Source organism: Tupaia chinensis, unplaced genomic scaffold (assembly GCF_000334495.1).
Source record: "Tupaia chinensis unplaced genomic scaffold, TupChi_1.0 Scaffold000076_1, whole genome shotgun sequence".
NCBI classification, from domain to species: Eukaryota; Metazoa; Chordata; class Mammalia; order Scandentia; family Tupaiidae; genus Tupaia; species Tupaia belangeri.
The window spans coordinates 1,301,940-1,323,563 of NW_006159536.1; the positions used below are offsets into that span (position 1 = coordinate 1,301,940).

General features: G+C 42.0%; 1 protein-coding gene across 3 annotated transcripts in view; it reads left to right on the forward strand.

Moving 5' to 3' along the window:
* Positions 1-21,624, forward strand: part of KLF7 (KLF transcription factor 7) — a 108,163-nt gene that overhangs the window by 54,317 nt on the left and 32,222 nt on the right. The window lies entirely within an intron of this gene.

A 21,624-nucleotide genomic window follows, 5' to 3' on the forward strand; every position in this document is an offset into this window, starting at 1 on the left:
GTCTCTTCTTGTTCCACCAGAGCGCTAGCAGCAATTACTGTGATGGGTGGATTGTATGTGAGGCTCTAACAGTGTGGTTGTGGTGTTTGTCTACTGCTCACACACTGCAAGCTGTGTAGGGACCAAGGTTTAAGGGGCAGACTAAGAGCTTTCTCAGAGAAAAGTGGGTGATATCATATAGACTAGGAGAAGTGTCTGGGGGCTCTGGGGGTGTCTGAGGTCCTTTGGTGCTACCAAGGAGTGTGGAGTGGAAAGATCGTCGGCTGGAAAATTAGAACAACCTGGGTTCTACTTCCAGCTGCCACCACCACCTCTGTGTCTTGGGAAGAAAAATGACTATCCCTTTTCTACACTGGGCTTCATTTTCCACATCTGTCAAATAACCTGGCTCCTAGACCCTTTGTAGTTCTAACGTTCTGAGGGTCCAGGAAACGTCTTTGTGCAGTACAGAAAACTTTTCTGAAGTAGGAATGCATAACATGGGAGTAAAAGACATCACTGTTTTGGACCAGCCTGTGGCATGGTGGTTGAGGCAGCTGAATCTGACCTGGTCAACTGTATGGTTTGAGTCCCGGGCCCGGGTACCTGAGAAACACACTGGATGTATGTGTGTGCATGCCCAAAATCTCAAAAGGAGGGAGAAATGGAGAAGGTATTTCAGTGTGGCTGTCTCCTATAGGGAGTTCTCTCCCTCTCTCTGTCTCCCTCTGGTGAGCACATACATCCCTCTGGCAAAACTTGAAAATTTTTTTTTTTTTTAGAAAGAAAGCATCACTGTTTTGAACCTCAAGGTTGTTGGGAGGATGAGAACTGACATTGCTTTCTCGCTCACAAGACTTGGACATGTGTCCCCCTCAATCTGACTTTTTCATGTGGTTCTTGCTTGGTTCATGGGATAGTCACTTAGCATAGTGTTTGAATTCTGTGGCTCAAGTGTAGAGTCCTCTTCAGGGTTTCCTCTCCAGATTTGAGTTTGAGTTCTCCACTGCACATAGGCCAAGGCTAATGCTTCCTGCTGTTGTCTGTTTTCCCCTCTCTGATAATGTTCTGAAGGTAGTATTCATTTCATTCTTTCTAAAGTCAATGAATAAAATCATGACTAGTCATTGCATGCTTCCAGGCTTCAGCGCACAACTCACGTCCTGCCCCCTTAGCGGTCCTTCTCCCCCAGGAAACCAGAGGAAGCAGAATGAGGCAAGCGTGTTGAGCTCTGTTTAGGCTGTGGGAGTCATGACTATGGGCACCTCTCTGAACCATTGGTGTAAGGCTATGTCCTGCCTTATCTGGGGGCTAAATTATCCTGAGGAAACAGAGATTCTTTATGAGAAGTCCAGAGAATTTTCTTCGTTCTGTCCCGTCTTCCTAACAGATGTCAGAAGAATAACTGTCAAGATTGATGTATTATTTCTGCTTTGTGTTTTAAGCATGGTTTCCTCAGCATGAACACCAATGTGAAGGTCATTATGTCACCCAGCCCCTGCAGCCACTGTTCTAATAATGGTGGACATAAGTGGACAGTTTCCTCCTCACAGGGAATTTACGCAAGGAGGCACCATCCTTTATTAGAAAGGCAGAATTGCAGAGTAGACAAGAGCAGGGTTTTGTAGTCAGGTGGACATGAGTTTCCTAGATTGATGACCTAGATAAGTTATTTATTTATTTTTTTGAGAGGTTTTTGCTATAGGGCGCATGCGCTCACCAGACAGAGACAGACAGACAGAAAGCAAGAAATCACCCCCCAGGGGGGATGGCCACGCCGCAATCCCTTCTCCTTCATTCTCTTCTTGGGATCTTGGGCACACACTCACATGCACCTGGCTTGAGTTTTAAGCCACCAGGTTCAGTATGCGAACTGCGGTCGACTACATGGGAGTCCAGCGACATAGCCATTACGCTAACTGCTGGTCCCAATAAGTTATTTATCTTCCCTGAGGCTCAGTTTCCTTATCTGTAATATAGGGATTGTAATTACATCTACCTCATAGGTTGTTTTGAAGATGAAATGAGCAAATACATGTAAAACACTTGGTAGATGTTGAGAACTCATTCACAATGGTGGAGTTGATCGTAGTTATTGTTATTGTTGGTATTGATTAATGGTCATTGAGTGGGAAAACAAAACAAAACAAAATAGCTTTACGTAAACTGTTAGCCAGTTGGCCTGAGTTAAATACCAATAAAGAGAAAGAAGCTTGGCCCTTGATCAGTGGTTGATCAGTGGAGTGTGAGGGTACAATGCTTGTAGACACCGGTTGGTGGGGGAAGGACCTGGGCACGCAAGCATTAGCCCATTGAAGTTGGCCGCAGTGTGGAGCAAAGCTTGCCAAAGACAACCCAGGAAGCAATTGCCTTGTATCCTACAGAAGCATTTTGCCTGTAAAAAAACCTTCCTCAGAAGCAAGCATGGGAGGAAATATAAGTGCTATAAGAAAGAAACAGACAAGAGGGGAGGTAGGACTGGATGGGGGGGTGGGGAGAGGGGGCATAAATTAATTTGGATTAAATGGATGAGAATCAGAAGTATTTATTTGGAATTGGTGTGAATGGGGCACATGGGGAACTGAAAACAGAGGTGATAATTTATGTGGTGTGGATGAACTAAGAATAATGAAAAAAGCATGAAGGATGGAATCGAATTAAGTGCAAACATATAAAGGAAATGGACTGGTAAAAGCTGGAGGGCAAAGGTATATAGCGATGGAAATTCTGGCTGGAAAGAGCCCGCTGATTGAAGGACTGCCGTGGGAAGGGCTGTTGACCAAATGTGGAAATGGAGTTTTAAAAAATGGACTCTGGTTCGATTTGGCAAGCCAGTTCAACACAGGACTCACTTTAATTCAGTGGAAATATTTATCTTTCAGATAGGGAGGTGTTTGGGGACAGAAAAAAAGAGATACGGAAACTATCTTAGAGAAAGAGGGGAAATATTGGCATTTTGTTCTCTAGAATTATTTATGTAGGCTGTATCTCTTCTATATGATAATATGTTGCAAAGGAGGCACAGTTACAAAAATAAAATAAAACGTGTAGGTCTTCATCTTCTAGGCATACAGAAAGACAATACATTGTTGGTAATGTGATTTGCTTGCTTTGAGGAATTTTTAAAGTGTTGTTTATTCAATCTTTATATAGTTAGAATTTACTGAGCTGGAAAGATACGCATCACCCCAACCCCCTGCTCCCCTTCTGTAGCTGTTTTTTTGAGGATGCTGAATCCTTCAAACTTTTTGCCCTGGAGGATGTTAGGCAATGAGTTGATTTTTTTTTTTTTTTTAGGTAGCAGATGTTCACGTTGGTAGCTAGGGCACCAGTACTGGTTGCCGAAGGTGGTAAAGTTTGGGAACCAGGCAGGAGGTGGAAGAACGTGAAGCAGGGAATGGGGACAAAGAGAATATTGTGAAGCAGTAGGATCTTACTGAAAGGATGTATATACAAATGGACATACAGTTTATTCATTGGGAAGATCACTTAGTGCTAGCAAAAAAATGTCCTTTAGCAGCCAAGTCAATACAGACCTTTTCCTTTCATTCTGTTTTTTTGAATTTGTATAAGATATTTTTCTTTCTCAATAGTTCTTTTTCTTTTCTTTCTTTCTTTTTTTTGGAGAGGTTTTTGCGATAGGATGCATGTGCTTGCCAGAAAGACAGAGAGAGACAGAGAGACAGAAAACGAGAAATCACCCCCCAGGAGAATGGCCATGCTGCAATCCCTTCTCCTCCATTCGCCTCTCAGGATCTTGGGCACGCATGTACACGTGCCCGGCGGGAGGTTAAGCCACCAGGTGCGGGACTCGAACCGCGGTCGACTACATGGGAGTCCAGCAACATAGCCATTATGCCAACTGCTGGTCCCATTGTTCTCAATAATTCAACAGTTATGATCACAGTTTTATTCATCTTCTTGGAGTCAGCTAAATACTCCTTATATTTTGATGCAAAGGGAACCTCTGCTTCCAGTGTTCAAAAAAAAAAAAAAACCTTTAATGTTCATTTTTAGTAAAACTGGATTTATTAAAATACTAGTAGCTCCTATGCAGAAAGAGAAAGGATTATTTTTTTATATTTCTTTTTGATCACTTATGAGAAAACAGGAAATTCTGTAATTGAAGTGGTGTCTTGTGCTAAGTGAGAAGACTTTTCTAGGACATTTATATAAAAACACACCTACATTTACATTATTGAGAATGAGTTGTGTTAATCAAGTCAGATCCAGGTCTGTGGTTCTTGGTCACAGTAGAGATTTTGAAGAAGCCATGTCCTCTTATATGTCACTTGGAGAGCTTTCTGTATACACCAGAGTTGCTGTAGCCTAATACGTGGGTGGTGATAAGGATATTGAAGGACAGAATGCATTTCCAGTAGAAATGTAACATGAGTGTGCAATTGCTTAGTATTTTACATCTGCTTCAGGGCAGGTCTTACTGAATCAAGAGATGGCACAATTTTTATTTAAGTTTACTCAGGATTTAGACAAATTCTTTTCAAATGATAAAGGGGCTAAAAATGTTCCCAAAAAAGATTAACATAGTGTTTAGGAGGCAAAGTCTATTCTATACATAATGGAAGTTTTTTAAAGTTTGCAATACAATCTGTTTATTTTAATTATTCAACAAATACTTGTAAAATACTTGCTATGTGCTAGGCATTGTTCTAACTCTTATAAATATTAACCCTTTGAATTCTCATATTAACCTTGACATAGGTACTATCTGATCTTATTTCACAAGAGAGGAAAATGAGACCCAGAGAGCTCAAGTAATTTGTCCAGTGTCACATAGCTCATAGGCAGTTGGACAAGGGTTTTTACCGAAAAAGTATCGCTTCAATTCAAGCTCTTAACTTTTAGGCTAATTATTAAGGGGAAAAAAGAGTGAAATGGATGAATATGTTTAAAAATCCATTAGTAAATGGAAGGAAAAAACATATAGTGTCAATACAAATGTCTAGAACCAGCAGTTAGCATAATGGCTATGTCACTGAACTCTCATGTAGCCAACCATGGTTCGAGTCCTGGACCCAGTGGCTTAAACTCACACTAGGTGCGTGTGTGTGCATGCCCGTGATTCTGAGAGGAGAATGGAGGAGAAGGGATTGCAGCATGGCATACCCCCTGGGGAGGTGATTTCTCACTTTCTATCTCTCTGTCTTTCTGGCGCGCACACATGCCCTATAGCAAAAACTTCTCCCCCCCCCAAAAAAAATAAATACAAACGGACAATGAAAACTACTTTCAATGTCTTCTAAGTAGATGAAAGTTAGGAGAATCCTTAAACATATTACTTTATCGGGTGACTAAAAACCAGTATGAGGAAATTGTGAAGGCAGTTTCTAGGCCTATTATTGTTTCTATGATAGCTACTCTTATTCATAGTAATGGTCATTATTATTACCATTTTTTTAACCTCATGATTAAAGAGAGACTTTCTTTTAACAGTCTTGGTTCACTCATTAAAATGATAAATGTTAGCACTCTATTCTTATTAAAGAAGAAATGCAAGCATTATCGTATATAGGGGAAACTAAGGTTCAAAAAGTGTAAAAATTACTTAGCCATGGCTAGGGATCTCCAACATGCTGTTAGGAACCAGGCCACACAGCAGGAGGTGAGTGGCAGGCAAGTGGAAGAAGCTTCATCTGCATTTACAGCCATTCCCCATTGCTCACATTACTGCCTGAGCTCCACCTCCTGTCAGGTCAGTGGTGGCATCAGAGTCTCACAGAAGCAGGAACTGTGTAGTGAACTGTGCATCCAGGAGACCTAGGTTGTGCTCCTTATGAGAATGTAGTGTCTGAGAACTGAGGCGGTGATGCTAGTGCTGAGAGTAAGTGCAAATGCTGCATTATTGAGCTGTACAACTGTTTCACTATATATTGCAATGTAATATTAATAGATATAAAGTGCACAATAGTATAATGCATGTAAATCATCTTAAAATTATTCCCCCGTCTCCCCAGTCTGTGGAAAAATTGTCTTTGATGAAACTGGTCCCCAGTGACAGAAAGGTTGGGGACCACTGGCCTAGGCAATGCAGTTCCCCTACTGGCAGAATTAAATGTGATCTGTGTCTTCTGTCACTCATATTTGCAATCTGTTTAAAGATTCTCTTGGCCCAGCCATGGTGGCACACACTACTAAGACACTGTGTTCTACAGGTAGGGACCACATGGAAGGCCTCGGTTCAATTCCTGGTCCAACTTACAGGCTGGATGCAGTGGCTAGCACCTGTAATCCAAGTGATTCAGGGAGGGCGAAGAAGAAGAAGAATCATGAATTTGAGACTGGCCTGAGCAACATAGTGAGACCCTGCCAAAAAGAGCTGGGTATGGTGGTTAACTCCTGCGGTTCCCATTACTTGGGAGACTAAAGCAGGAAGGATTGTGAGGATCATGGCACAACAAAACCCGTCTTTAAAAATAAATAAACACACACACACATCCTTTAAAGAGTTCATGGAAAATATGTATTATGAAAAAACTACATGGATTTCAAATTTTTTTGCACCAACATAAACTCATGCTCTAATTCCATTTTTCTCTAACATTTTGAAGTCCCTACACATGAATAAATAAGGGTCATCTTACTTATTTACTGTATTTGTTCTTCAGTCATTCCATATGCAGATGTGAAGTGCCAAGGTGTCAGGCACTTGCCATAGAGGGACCTGCCAGGAGAGCAGAGGGGCCTTTCTGAGGAGGAGTGCAAAAGGGAGATTAGGCATGCAGGAGCATAGGGGTTTGTATCAGTACTCAGAGGCAGCACAGAAGATTTGGAAATAAAAAGATGCTTTTTGCTTTCTGGACAAGGTGTTTATTGATGCCGTTCATCTTTTAAAATGATGCCAATGTGATAATACAGTAATTTATATAAATAGAAGCCCTAATTCAAGGTCAGGCATATCAGCAGGATAAAATTAAATACCTCAGTGTAGAACTGTAGGGGGCCTATTGACCACTTTCAACCTCCTCAGTGCCATAGATAAGAATTCTTTGAATTTATACAATAGCAACTGAAATGGGGCAATTTTAAGACATTAAGGAGCCTTTAAAATGCTGAGACACATGGCTGCTAATGAAGTTTATCCATGTGTTGAGGCAGAAACTCATTAAACCCCGATTATGGGTTGGAAACTAGAGTAAGGGTTAAATGTTCAGTTCGCAAGATGGAAAGAGTTTAATAGGAGGGTTTGATAGTTTGGATTTCACATATTCAAGAGCTTAAGAGGAGTTTGAAAAGAAACTACATGGCGGAAAACGATTGATGGGAGAATTAATGATTCAGGAAATCATAGAACTTCATTCCATAATAATTCGGCAACATGATCATTGTTAACATTTATGAAGATACATTTGCTTAAAAATATATTGGGTTAGAATGGCTTAAAATCAGCATATACACAGCAGGCACATTTATTTTATCATTATAATAAGCTAATAAAGGTAGACTTTGTGGGATGCCTCATCTAGATGTCCTTTTGACAGATGATTGATAATCACAAAGTAAGAATGTAAAAATAAAAATGGGAGAGAAAGGAAAAACATTGAAATTAATGAGTATTTCATCATAAGCAGTACTTTTTGGAACAAATACTATACTAGATGCTATTCCTTCCCTTATCTCTGAGGACCTTGCTTTTTGATGTAAAAGCCTGAAAGCTGTTTTCATAAAGTCATTAGATTTAGAAACTGATTTCAAAAGAGAGTAAAGCATGTATTAGGAAAGGGGACCAGGGAAAGGAGAAGAAAGAAGAGGAATCTCATTTCAGAAAAGGCAGTGGGAGTGATAGAATTTTATAAATTGAGATAGCAAGGGTGGGTCAGCTCTGTTCGGTAGGGAAGTGAAAAAGAGGGCTATAAACGTCTACAAATGAAAGAATGAGTGTGAACTTAAAAAAAAGAGAGAGAACCTGTTTCCCTTAATGAATACGTAATGCCATAGTAAGTAGCTGTCTCTGTCATAATAAGAGTATCAAAGATCAGAATGAGCATAGTCATCCTGTCCATACAAGATTGGGAGGCTTGAGGAAAGGTTAAGTGGAGCTGTGTGAAGAGCAAAGGCTAAGATGTCGTAAGAATTCATTGATAGTAAGCAATAATGTTCTTAGGTCTCTGGAAGTCCAAACAATAATGGAGTGATTCTTTTTGAATTAGGAAAAAATGGAATTTAAAAAAGTCCTATGTGGGCTAGCCAGATGGCATGGTGGTTAAAATGGCTGGATCCCATATGGTTAACTGTGCGCTTCAAGTCCCCGACCCAATGGCTTGGAAAACACACTGGGGCATGTGTACCCAAAGTCCTGAGAGGAGAATGGAGGAAAAGGGATTTCAGTATGGCCATCCCTCCTGGGAAGTGATTTCTCACTTTTCCATTTTTATCTTTCCCGCTCCTGTAAGCACTCGCACCCTATAGCAAAAAACAAACAAACAAAAATAAATAAAACCTTTTAAAAACAAACAAACAAACTTGAGACTGACCCTGTAATTATAAAATGTGAAAATATGAGGACAGATGAAATATACTTGTGAAATGATATGTCTTTTTTTGAAAATTTAGTAGAAATTATAGCTCTAATGGTGATAAAGGAGCATCAGGAAACACAACTTTTCACAAAAGGAAGTTAGTTCAGATAAGCAGATGGGAGTATTTGGGCTCCCATGGGCTGTATGTGTCACGTGACAAAGATCTCCTAGGTTATCCGGATTCCAAAAAGAAAAAGCCTGAAACCCTGAAAAAGGCAAACTGGATGGGCCTGGGCAAACCCGTTTCCTAAAATCTCAGCTCCTTCTGCGTTCCCCACCTAAGAACTACCCAGATTCTTTCCTGGGTGCCATCTCTTTCTGCCTTCACCGCTTCCTTTACAAAGCCTCCTTTACATCAGAAAGGATCTGGTGGCAGCACACTGTTAATCGATAGATTATGTATCTGTTAACTAGTATATAATGCTTTAGTATTTTTATCATTATTATTTTTTAAAATCCTCAATTATGGGAGACTGTTCATGGAGTTTCAGGAGTCTGCAAGCAGAGAGACATGCTGGGGAGTGCTGGGTGCCAAACAGTATTCCCCCCTCCCCTCCACCCCACCCTCACGCTGTCCCCTCTCTCCTGCTCCTGAATTTCCTACATTTTCCAAGAAGTGTCTTTTCAACTATTTGTTAAAGTAATAGACTGGCGCTTTATTTATTAAGCTAAATGTTAGTAGAGGCAAGTACATTGAAAATAATCAAAAGTTGGTGACTTTTTCATGTGCTGGTTATTCAGCGACAATGATGGGTTTCTCCCTGTTCCTGCAGTGTCATCAGGTTCCAGCAGCAATGGTAGGACCTGACCGCTTATGTAACGGAGGTCAAACCACTTCAATTATTTAAGAATGTCGTGAGAATAAGCTTACTGTGGTCTGGCCCATATTTCTGTTCACCTTATCTTCTCCTTCACTATCTGTACTTGTGGAGGTAGGCGGGGATGGACCCAAAATTGAACCCATCAGGTATTAGAGATGGAAAGTCAGGGTGCCCCATTGCCACTCTGGTAGAGTCTAGGGGCAGCCTTGTCCTAAAGCAGACCTCCTTGGCAGCCTCCTTTTATCAGACCCCAACCTTTTCCTTCCTTCTTTTTAGAAGGTATTGGCATTCAATAAGACTGCTTTAATTTTGTGAGAATAACAAAATGCATTTCTAATTTAAAACTCTCTTTAGATTATAAACTCTTCATCTGGTAGTTTAAAACATACTCAGGCTTCATTTGTTATGTCTGCCTTTAGCATGTGTCTTCTTTCCAGTCCCATAATTAACATTTACTCTATGGAATTTGGTAAAGTAATGTATATGGTTTTCAGGCAAATAGTGTGAAATGTGTTTTAAATCCCCAAGTTTGTTGGGATACGATAGTTTTACCTGTTTGACTAAGTAAAGTAAGGATGGTAAAAGCAGGCAGGAAGCCAGGAGCCATTGAGAAAGTCTTTTTCTGCCATGGTAGGATATTGCCCAGATAGGTGTGTTACAGCTTCACACACCTTCCTTGTAAGCGCTTGCTTTTTTCAGCGCATAGATATTTTGTAAGAAGACTATAAATTGTTCCATCACTGATGGTAGTGTTCACTGGGAGAGGTTCGAGGAGTCTAAGGGATGCACTGGACAATGTAGAATTACATCATTTGTGTCCCAATGAATAGGGCCCAATAAAAAGGTTGACTTTGTATATTTCTTTTTTAGAGAGATTTTGCTATAGGGCGCATGTGTTTGCTGAATAGACAGACACAGACAGAAAGCAAGAAATCACCTACTGGGGACATGGCCACACTGCAATCTTTTTTCCTCCATTTTCTAGGGATTTGAGGCATGCACACACACGCACACATTGTGAGTTTTAAGTTGCCAGGTCTGGGTTTTGAACCGCGGTCGACTATGTGGGAGTCCAGCAACATAAACATTATGCTCTCTGCTGGTCCCAACCTTGATACATTTCTAACAGTAGTAAGATGCAGTAGGAAATATTTTAGAATAACCGTGCAGTGGTCCTGAGTAAAAGTTTTCTGTTTTTATTTTGTGTGCTGGTGGAGTTTAATGTCATCTAGTGAAATTCATTGTTTAGTATGAACTTAGAACATGGTGTTTTGAATCCCCTTACTAAGGGATTCACAGCCTCCTTCACCTGTATTTAACTTCTATTGTAAAAAGGAAATAATGATTCCTCATATTGAATTCGCAATTGGTCACGAGCCTGTTGAAACTAGTATTGGTATTTTCAAAAAGAGCAACAAAAGATACATCTCCCTTCTCTGATATAGGTAATAAGACATTTTATGTTCCTGGCGTTCAGGAGGGAGTGTCAGAAAATCAATATGAATAAATTCAAGTACACAGAGGATTCAACCTATTTGAAAATGGAGTATGTGGCAAAATGACAGTATATATTATTACATATATTCACTCGCATGAACATATTAATATGTGGAAAAGGTATCAAAAGCTACTTATAAATTTAGGCAGAGGGTGATTTACTGGGTTTTGTTTTTTTCTCTTCTTTCTTTCTTTTTTTTTATTCTTTGTTGTTGTTTAGTGACTCAAGGCTTACAGCTAAACTGAATTTGAAACTAAATACTGTCATTACAGAAGATTTTTTTCCGAGTTCTTCCAATTTCTCTGGGGACAAAATAATGGTCGCTTGAAGCAGTGGAGAAACAGTAATTAGGGCAAATAGTAATACTGTGCATGATTGAGGAAAATGTGAGGAAGGGAGGGAGAAAATGCAACAGACAGACTTGTGCAGCTTGTTACTAGGAAACCACATCAGCATTAAATACAGTGTGCTAATTGGCTATCCAGTTTCTGCCTGGGTACCAGCCTGGGCCCGCTACACAGCTGTTTCTGCTCTTTCTGGTTGCTAGGTAACTACATCATTTTTTTCCCCCCTCTTTGTATTCTGGAGGGTAATTGGCTACTTCTGCTCCTGGTGTTGCTGCTGGGTACCAGTCTGGGCCTGCTGCTCTGCTGTTTTCCAGAGGGATTTATTGGGGGGAGGGGAAGGAAAGGGAGAGGAAGATATGCTGGCAATTAATGGAGCATAAGTGCAAATTCTACACAATGTCTGGCACCTGCGTCCCCTCATCCTGCTTTCTCAACTAAATCCTTTAGCTATAAAAACACATTAGAATCTTGAAGTCTTTCTTTTCCCCGTATACCTTATGAATATAGTTTAAAAGAAGCAAGACATTGCACGGCTTATCACTTAAATGATGGATTTGGTCTTCTTAAGAAAAAAAATGCAAAATATCACACACTTGTATTTGATATGGGCACTCATAGACGCTGCACAAACATTAGAATTACTAGCTTAACAAGGTGGCATCTTTAACATCATAAGGATAGTGCCACTTTATCTCTTAAATGGACCAAATTCCTTTGTAGCCAGGCAGGCTTCTTGATATCATACAGAGTTTAAAGTAAGAAATAAAAATGGACTGAAAGCATTATGGGATGTTCCTGACTCTTTTATTCATTATGAAGGAGTAAAGGGAAGCTTCCAGGTCCGCATGTCTTTCCATTATGGGTTTCAAGCCTCTAACGTACATAGTACATGTCCAGTACTTTCTAATGCTATGTGGCACTTACATGGACATAACTCCTATTTTGCACATCTGTGCTTCCTTCCTGATAGCAAATAAACGAATGTGGGGCAAAATGAATCCGAAATTAATTTTATGATTCCCCCCCCCATTTAAAAACTGTAATCACTTTCTGTATGGGGGTTATCTCCTGTTGCAGTCGAAGTTTTGATTTCATCATTATTGAAATTCTCACTGGAAGTGTGAGGAGGAAGATTCTTCAGAAGTGAAGTCATGCTCCAAGGGGATTTCAGTTTCAGTGGTTGAGAAAGTGTATGTAAATTGGAGCCCCTTGAAGAGGCAACTTCATCCCCCTGGGAAGGAGCTGTTTTATTGAGAAAACTCAGAGCTTGTTGTGTGACTGTGCACAGAAATAGTTAGCAAAGGCAACTCTTTTTTGACACTAATGGCTGGTACTGGTTTTTCATACTAATGAGATCTACCATCTCCTATCAAAAGTGAAGCAGAGGGAGCCCTATTCTGAGCTACAGGCAGTTCCACTGTATGATCAGATCAGGCTGTATGGAATAATTTCTGCTTAACATAGTCTTAAAATAGGTGGAAAACCTCAAAATAGGTTGGACGGATAGGATGGTAGAATATTGCAGTGTTCTGTAGAAACCAGCTAGTCATTAGCAGTGTTCAAACTACAAGGGAGATTTTTATTATCAGAGGATAGCTACAGAACGAGTATGGAAGTATTTCTGCTGTCTCCATGAAAAGGACCAGTTGTTAGTCACTCAAGTGTTTGTCCATTAAAGGATTTAGCCATTCAGTTATGAAGTGTCATCAGCAGTCAGAATATTCCTTCATCACTTAACATGGTTTCTATTCTGACCTTGGCAGGGGTTGGTTTTGACTGAGTGTTCGGTCTTTGTGGATGGAAGATTGTTAGAACAACATTTTCACGTACATTATGGATCATTCCTAGTTGAATTAAGCAGCGATGTGGATTGAAAAGTTCAATGAAGTCCTGGATGTTTGTCCTGCCCACCCTTAACTCACCCATTGATTGCACTGGTATCACGTATGCTCATTATGAATCTTTTTTCTAGTTGTTGTTTTAAGGTTTTTGTCACTGGGTGCTTGCACTCATTGGAGAGAAACAGAGAAGAGAGCAGTGAGAGGGAAAGTGAGAAACCACCCTCCAGAGAGGATGGCCATGATGCAATTCGTTCTCCTCCATTCTCCTGGGACTTTGGGCTTATGTGCACATGTGCCCAGTGTGATTTTCAAGCTTCTGCATCTAGGACTCAAACCAAGGTCAGCCATGTGGGAGTCCAGCACAGTAACCACTATACCACCTGCTGGTCCTGCTTATTAGGACTCTTGCAAGACCTGGCAAACTCAAGGTAGGGGGGCTTTGAAGGCTGAAGTGGTCATGGTTAGTCCCAGTGATAAGTGAACAATCAGTACACACACTGAGCTGCTTCTCTTCATATTCTACTGGTAGAGCAGATCATTTTTCTTTGGATGTCTCCATAGAGACATAGGATTAAAGAGACATATTTAAAGAGCACAGGCACACAAGCAAGCATGCTGTGGGGAGATCAAGAATAGGAGATATTCCATGTAACTGCTTCAGCTTTGGGATTCTCCTCAGTCTTGAAATCCTGCTTTGCTCATTCTCATGGCCACACAGAACTACTACCTTTTACATCAGGCAAATGAGCTGGCAAATCTGAAAAAGAAGAATCTGATAACTGCTTGTTCCTCAGCAGAGTTGCCACTAACCCATAGTTTGCCTTTGTGCAAATTGGAAAAATATACCCCTTCCCTGGAGCATTGAGGAGCAGAGCTGGATTCATCTCCCCTTGGCCCTTTGGCTGGATACCCTGTGCACATAACCTTAAGTGGACGCCTGCTCTCCAGGGGACGGACCTGTTTAGGCAGGCCTTTCTTGACCCTTTAAGAGTTTCTGAGGCTAATGAGGTATAGCAGGGACATGAAAGCCACAGAGCAGTTCAAGGAGGGCTATCGGGGACCCCTGACAAAGGCTGAAGAGGCCATTACATGCCAGAACAAACCTTTCAGTCCAGCCATTCTCCTGAGATGTGAGCTCATTAATCGCCTAATGCAGGGGTTCTCAACCAGGGGAGATTTTGTTCCTCAGGGGACATTTGGTGGTCTCTAGAGACATTATTTTGTCGTCACAACTGAGGGATGAGGTGTGCTACTGGCACTTGGTAAATGGAGGCAGGGATGCTGCTAAGAACCCTGCAGTGCACAACAGCCCCCACAACAGAGTCATCAGGCCCCGAGTGTCAGCAGGGCTGAGATCAGGAACCCCAGCTTAAAGTCACCTCAGCTGTCTTCTTCTTGCCTTTGGGTTGATCTAAACCCCTTGCAGGATATTTCCTTATCCTTTCAAGACTTCGGCCGGGTCTTGCCTTCCCTATAAGGTTTGTTACTTCTGTCAGGACTTAGAAGATGTGCTGTTTTCTCCCTATGGTACAAAGGGAATCTCAACACTCTGCTAGAAGGTTAGTTAGCTTTCTAGATTGAACGTTCATGATTGTGGCTATTCACAAAAGCCAGTCCCTCTCTTTTGCTGGAGGCTCCTGACCTGGGATAATTTGAGATTTTGCTGAGTCAGGAGTTTGAATCACAGAAGTTGCCAGGCTAGAATGTGAGAGGGAGGCCTTTTGCCAGGAAATAGGCCTAGTTGACCAGGCACTAAGAATCCACATTGCCAGGTTGGTGTGGTGGTACTCTACCTGGTCTCTCATGTACAATGCCTCACTGAGTTATCATGGTTGTTGCCTTATTATCACAAAGAAGCAGAATCATTAGTGTAAAAATAAAAATCATTAGTGTAAAAATCATTAGTGTAAAAATAAGAACGTTCATGATTGTGGCTATTCACAAAAGCCAGTCCCTCTCTTTTGCTGGAGGCTCCTGACCTGGGATAATTTGAGATTTTGCTGAGTCAGGAGTTTGAATCACAGAAGTTGCCAGGCTGGAATGTGAGAGGGAGACCTTTTGCCAGGAAATAGGCCTAGTTGACCAGGCACTAAGAATCCACATTGCCAGGTTGGTGTGGTGGTACTCTACCTGGTCTCTCATGTACAATGCCTCACCGAGTTATCATGGTTGTTGCCTTATTATCACAAAGAAGCAGAATCATTAGTGTAAAAATAAGAGTGATGTATTTTCGGAAAAATAGAAACTTTCACTGGGAGAAGCATGCATTGCACTGGTGTTTGCTACTTCAGTATATTTCCTATTATTCACTGTTCTAGTTCTCACCAGCACCATGCAGAAAGTACTGGAAGCATTTTGGGTTCTTAGGAAAAATGGTGCTATTTCAGGTAAAAGGACTGAAGTGGCATTATCTAATGGACCCATCCTTTATGCCTACATTTTGTCAGGAGATGTGAATTATGCATCGGCCCTTTCAGCTACATTCACACGCATAGAAAATAACATTGTCAGACGTGTCATCCCCAGATACAATGGACAATATGCTATTATAATTGTATGGCATTGTCCTTGCTGTTTGGAGATAATACTGCTGACATTATTCCTCTCATACACGTGAACGTGGCTGTAGGGAGTACGTGACATCTGTGGCTTTCACACTGATTAGCTTATCTCTTCCCACTCGGAGAAACAGCCATTAGTGAGGTGGCCTCACAGGGTCATGGTAAGTGCCATATTTTGGATCACAGTTGTTACTGGACCTAAGTTTTAGACCCAGGAGGGAATTAGTAATACTGGTCTTTATGACCTGAAAATGTGATGGTTAGTTGGGCAGTTCCCCAGAGCAGGTATGTTAAAGAAAGGGTAGACTGAGGAATTCCTACTCAAATGGGTTCGGGGAGTGAGAAGGCCATTGGGCACCACATCTAGGAATGGCTACACCTACGTTATTTTGTCACCCAAGTAAGTAGGGTTGTCACTTGCCTTCATCCTTACAGATAAACTAATTCTCTCATATGACATCATTTTGTTTCACCCTCATTACCTATGAGCCAAATATTTCCCTTCCACCCATTTGAAAGGTGAGGGATCTAAGGCTCAGAGAATGAATTTTTAAAGATTTCACAGGAGGACTGTAGCAGAGCCTGCCCTACTCTGCATTTCCTCTGGAGACCAGTGATCACTGCTTGTGAACTAAACACAGGATGTACATGAATTTAATTGTGTTCAGGAAAATAATGACTTAATATTTGCCATCCTACTTAACTCACACATGGGCTAGGTAACATGTGAGTTATTATCTTACTTGTCCAATATGACTACATATTCCAAATAACTAACAACACTGAATAATGGTCTTACGGTTTATTCCTACAGTCTGTCTATTGTGGTTGAACATCAGAATCTTTAGACTTAGTGATTCTTTCCCTATTTTAAGAAATAAAGATAGCAGGGCCAGCAGGTGGCATAGTGGTTGGGGTGCTAGACCTCCACATGGCTGACTGTGGTTTGAGTCCTAGACCCAGCTACTTGAAAGTCACGTTGGACCCATGTGCATGCATGCCCAAAGTTCTGAGAGGAAAATGTAGGAGAAGGGATTGTGGTGTGGTCATCCCCCTCACCAGGGGTTGATTTCTCACTTTCTATCTTTTTGTCTCCAGTGAGCACACACACCCTATAGAAAACAAACAAACAAACAAAAATAACAACTCTCTTAAAAAAAAAAAAGAGAAAGAAAGGTAGTTTTGAAGATGCAAAGAAAGGCAAGGCATTGATTTTTGAAATGATATGTCAGTACTAATACATTTACATATTTTAGAGAATTCATGGCAGGAACTAGTAAATAAAGCTTTCTCCCTGAGCAGTTCTCTTATTACTAAACTGGAAAATCCCAATTGAGGTACCTGTGAGAAGAAATTGAAGAGGGCAGTGGGTGGCTGGGTCTTTGTATATAAACTGTATGTTCCTGTCTTGGTGGTCCAGAGCTTTGCCAGATGAGTTTAAGGAAATGATTTCTGTGCCCTTGTTTCTCTTTGTAAGATAAATATGGAGTTAAGGGTAATTCTGTTTGCTCCTTTTTTGCCCAGTTTTTAAAGGTTATTTACAGATAGGTTGACTATCTTACGGAGAAAAACCCTTGGTAAATAGAGGAATTGTAAGTCCACTAACGGGTAAAGATCCCAATTCAGGTTGTGATTTTGCAGACAAGGGCAGCAATCTCTCCTCTGTATTCAGAAAAGCACAGTGAAGGGTAGCTGCTTCCTCACATTCTGCCAGAAGGATCTGCAGGCATCTCAGAATGATGGGCCCTTGCATATCTTCCAGAGATCTGAAGAAAGAAAAGATACAAACAAAAAGAGACAAAGTTCCTGGAAGGTGGAAGGAACAGCACACATTACCCCCAAAGGTTTAGCTCTTTTGAGGATTACCTTTAGATTTTTCTTTGTGTGGTCCTGTGTTCCTGTGCTGCTTTGTATCCTCAGAGTTCCTTCCCCCTTTTATTTTATCCTACCTGCCCAGGAAATAACCTCAGTAAGTCATTATTATTGGCCAGCCCTCTGTCCCTTTTTGATAGTAGCCTTTTGCTTGGTTAGAATGTGCTGCTAAGGGAACCAGCAGTTAGCATAAGGGCTATGTCGCTGTACTCCCACGTAGTCAACCGCGGTTCACGTCCTGGACCCGGTGGCTTAAAACTCACACCAGGCGCGTTTGTGTGCGTGCCCAAGATCCCGAGAGGAGAATGGAGGAGAAGGGATTGCGGCGTGGCTATCCCCCCTGGGGGGGTGATTTCTTGCTTTCTAGCTCTCTGTCTCTCTCTGTCTGTCTGGCGAGCACACACGCCCTATAGCAAAAACCTCTTTAAAAAAAAAAAAAGAATTTGCTTCTAAGTATTCAGAATATTTTCCAACCCACCTCTGTATGTTTTTGCCCCTCCCACAGTCAGAACTGAAGTTTTTCTGCGGTTTTTCTTTTTTTTCCCCTTGGTATCTGTCTTCTACAAAACAAGTGTTTAATGAACAAAGCCAGAGGGACAGGAATTCCAAAGAACTTCACATGCATCCTTCCCACTATAGTCACTGCCCTCTGTCAAAAGGAGCATAGGCTTGAAACTTATGGGATCGATTACCACAAACTCACTCTTAGACATTTTTGAAAACCTGTTGTGAGAAGAATAAAGCAGTAATTAAAATGAACTGAACAGCTTTTGCTCTATTGAGGCATTAAATCTCTGTGTAAACCCAATCACATTGTGCAAACACAGGTCTTTTCAGTTGGGTGATTTTGACAGTAAAACCACTGAAGTTCTGAGGTCTCTGGGTCAAGGGCCCGTGTTGACCTGGTTTGAAAGGTCACCTGCTCACTTGTGTCTGGGTTCTGCTACAGAGAGTGCCCTGAGCCTGCAGGAGTCCCTGCCCACCACAGCACAAAGAAGAGCTGGCTGGCATTTGGCAGAGTTTTGTGTTGGGGGGGGGGGGCGGTTGGGGAGAGGAAACTGCACACAAAGCAAGACTGCTTCGCGGGGAGCCGGCAGGGAGTGCTTGGGAACCTCTGGGGCCCAGGCAATGAGGCAGCATGAATGTGGAGAAAACAGCAGTTATAAAATATAAATGTGTTTATTATTACACTGGGCCTATGCTATATAATTTTATACATGCTCATATTTGTGATTTACGGCTGCAGCTCCATATGGAAGGGAAGCTTGCTAATTTACTCAAATTGATAGGGAGGCCTCTGAAGATGATCAAACTGGAAGGAGCAGGAGTGAAGAAAAAACGGTCTCCTAAAACAACCACACACACACACACGCACACACACACACGCACACACGCACACACACACACACACGCACACACACACACACACACACACACAGACTGGGGGTGGGGACTGCTATGTCAGAGCCATTCTTTGTTCATTTATTTTGATAAGCAGAGCTTCACTTTAATTATTCATGATAATGCTGGTCCTGGAAGGAGCAGGCCGCCAATGTCACAGCAATCCGCGGGGTGGTGCTTGGTTCTTTGTGCAGTTAACGCCAGAACAGCCTCTTGCTCTTCTCCAGATTTCTTGTGCTTTCACCTGGGAGAGGTGAGATGCGCTGAAATTTCCTTTTGGTCTGCGGCCCCTTTCTGGGGGTGGGGCTGGGGGCTGGGTGGACCCAGTGGTTGGGAAGGAGAAACGTGGAGTGGTAACAGTCCTGGCTTGGGGGTGTTCTCTGCACGTCAGGCAGCTGAGGGCTTTACCTGTGTCATTTCACTGAATCCTACGTGGTTGGATTTTCCCATCTCAGGGAGTTGAAAATGGAAACCAGGAATACCAACCTCATGAGAGAGCGAGCCAACTACTCGATAAGTCTGGATCTGACTCCAGAGCCCATTCTTCTACCATATTGTCCCAGAGTGTCCTAGGGAGGAAGCCAGGAGAACACCGGAACAACGGTCCTGCCCTGCTCCCACCCCAGCCCATCCCAGTGCTGCCTTCAGCCCATTTCCTGGTCTTAGCATCAATAACCATCATTTCCGACAACCTTCCGAAGTGTTCTGTCTTGGCAGAATCTCGAGGTGCTGTTTGGGAGCTCTTCAGAAGAAAAGTGCTCTGGTACCGCGTGTATTAGTTTCAAAGGGCCCAGAGCATCCACGACTCGTGTGCCTTATACAGGAACTTCGTGCAGACAGGCTGCAGCGCTAAGAGGGCTCCTTTTTTTCTGTAGATGCATGAATACTGGAGGATGGATGCTGAACTCACCCTTTCCATCAGGTCCCGCCTTGTGGGCACTGCTTTCTAAATACGTTTTGTATTTGTCCCTTTCTCTTCATATCTCCTTCTTCGATCCTGTCAGCCACGTCCCAGCCACTGTCTTTCCACCTCTAGGAAGTGGTAGAACCTCCTAAAGGAGCTCCCACACCTACTCCTAGCTCTCTTCAGCCCTTTTTCTATTTTGCAGCTGGAGTGTGTTTACATTTTTTCTTCGATTTTCGATGTGCTCTCTGGAAAAAGATGGGGTTGGAGAGTAGAGAGTGGCAATGAGAAAGCAACCCCCACGGTGAATGGTCCCCACGGTGAATGGTCACACCGCAATCGCCTCTCTTCTGTCTCTCCATTGGGGATTTTGGGCACACATGCCCATGATCCTGGCATGGTTTTCAAGCTAATGGGTCCAGACTTGAACTGTACAGTTGGCCATGTGGGGTCCGGCTCATGTAATTGCCAGGTCACAAGCTGACCACAGAATAATAATTTAAATGCTCGATTCTGATCCTATTAAAGTTTATAGTGTCTCCCATTGTTCTTAGGGTAAAGTTCAAATTATTTTCTTTTTAAAATTATTTAATTCTATTTATTATTATTTAAAAATTATTTTGGAGACTTTTTTTGCTTCATGGCATGTGCGCTTGCTAGAGAGACAGCGAGAAAGCGAGAAATAACCCGTCAGGGGGATGGGCACGCTGCAATTCCTTCTCCATTTTCCTCTTGGGATTCCTGGTATGCATGCACACATGCATGCCCAGAATCCCAAGTTTTTAAGCCACTGGGTTTGGGACTTGAACCATGGTCAGCCATATGGGAGTCCAGCACCTTAACCACCATGCCACCTGCTGGCCCCTTATTATTGTTGTTTTTTAATTTGCAATGTGCCATGTGTGCTCTCAAGAGAAAGACAGAGAGAAAGGGGAAGTGAGAAAGCAAGCCACTAGGTCTGGGACTTGAACTACAGTCAGCTATGTGGGAGTCCAGTGCCCTAACCACCATGTCACCTGCTGGCCCCCAAAAAACTTGCTCATAGATTTTTTTTTTTTTAAGTGTTATGGCTAGAGGGCATGTGCACTAGCCAGAGAAAGATATTGAGATAGTGAGAGGGAAAATGAGAAGTCAGCCCCTCCCCCCACTGGGGAGGAGATGACCATACCACAATCCCTTCTCTTCCATTCTCTTCCTGGGACTTTGGGCATGCATGTGCCTGATGTGATTTTCAAGCTACCAAATCCGGTACTCAAACCACAGCTGGTCATGCGAGAGTCCAGTGCCTTAATCATCATGCCTTAATTTTTTTTCTGACAGACACAATTAAAAAGTAATTCATTTAATTCATCGTACTGGGACCCACAGGTGGCATGGTGGTTAAGGACGCTGGACTCCCACATGGCCCACCATGGTTTGAGTCCCAGATCTGGCGGCTTACTTTCTCACTTTCCCCCCTCTCTCTCTTGCTCTGTCTTTCTCTGTTCAAATTAAAATAAATAAATGAATAGTTAAATAAAATAAACTAATTCTTTTAAAAAAGTAGTTAATCATACTGATTAATTCAAAATCTATATACTTTTAAACTCAACAGATCCAAAATATTATCAATTCAAAATTATCAATCAATATAAACAATTATTAGTCAGCTATTTTTTACTCTTTTCCTCTTTGATGTGTTTGAAATCTGGTGTGTATTATTATTTTTTTTTTTTGAGAGAGGTTTTTGCCATAGGGTGTGTGCGCTCGCCAGAAAGACAAAGAGAGACAGACAGACAGAAAGCAAGAAATCACCCCCTGGGGGGATGGCCACCCTGCAATTCCTTCTCCTTTATTCTCCTCTCGGGATCTTGGGCACGCACG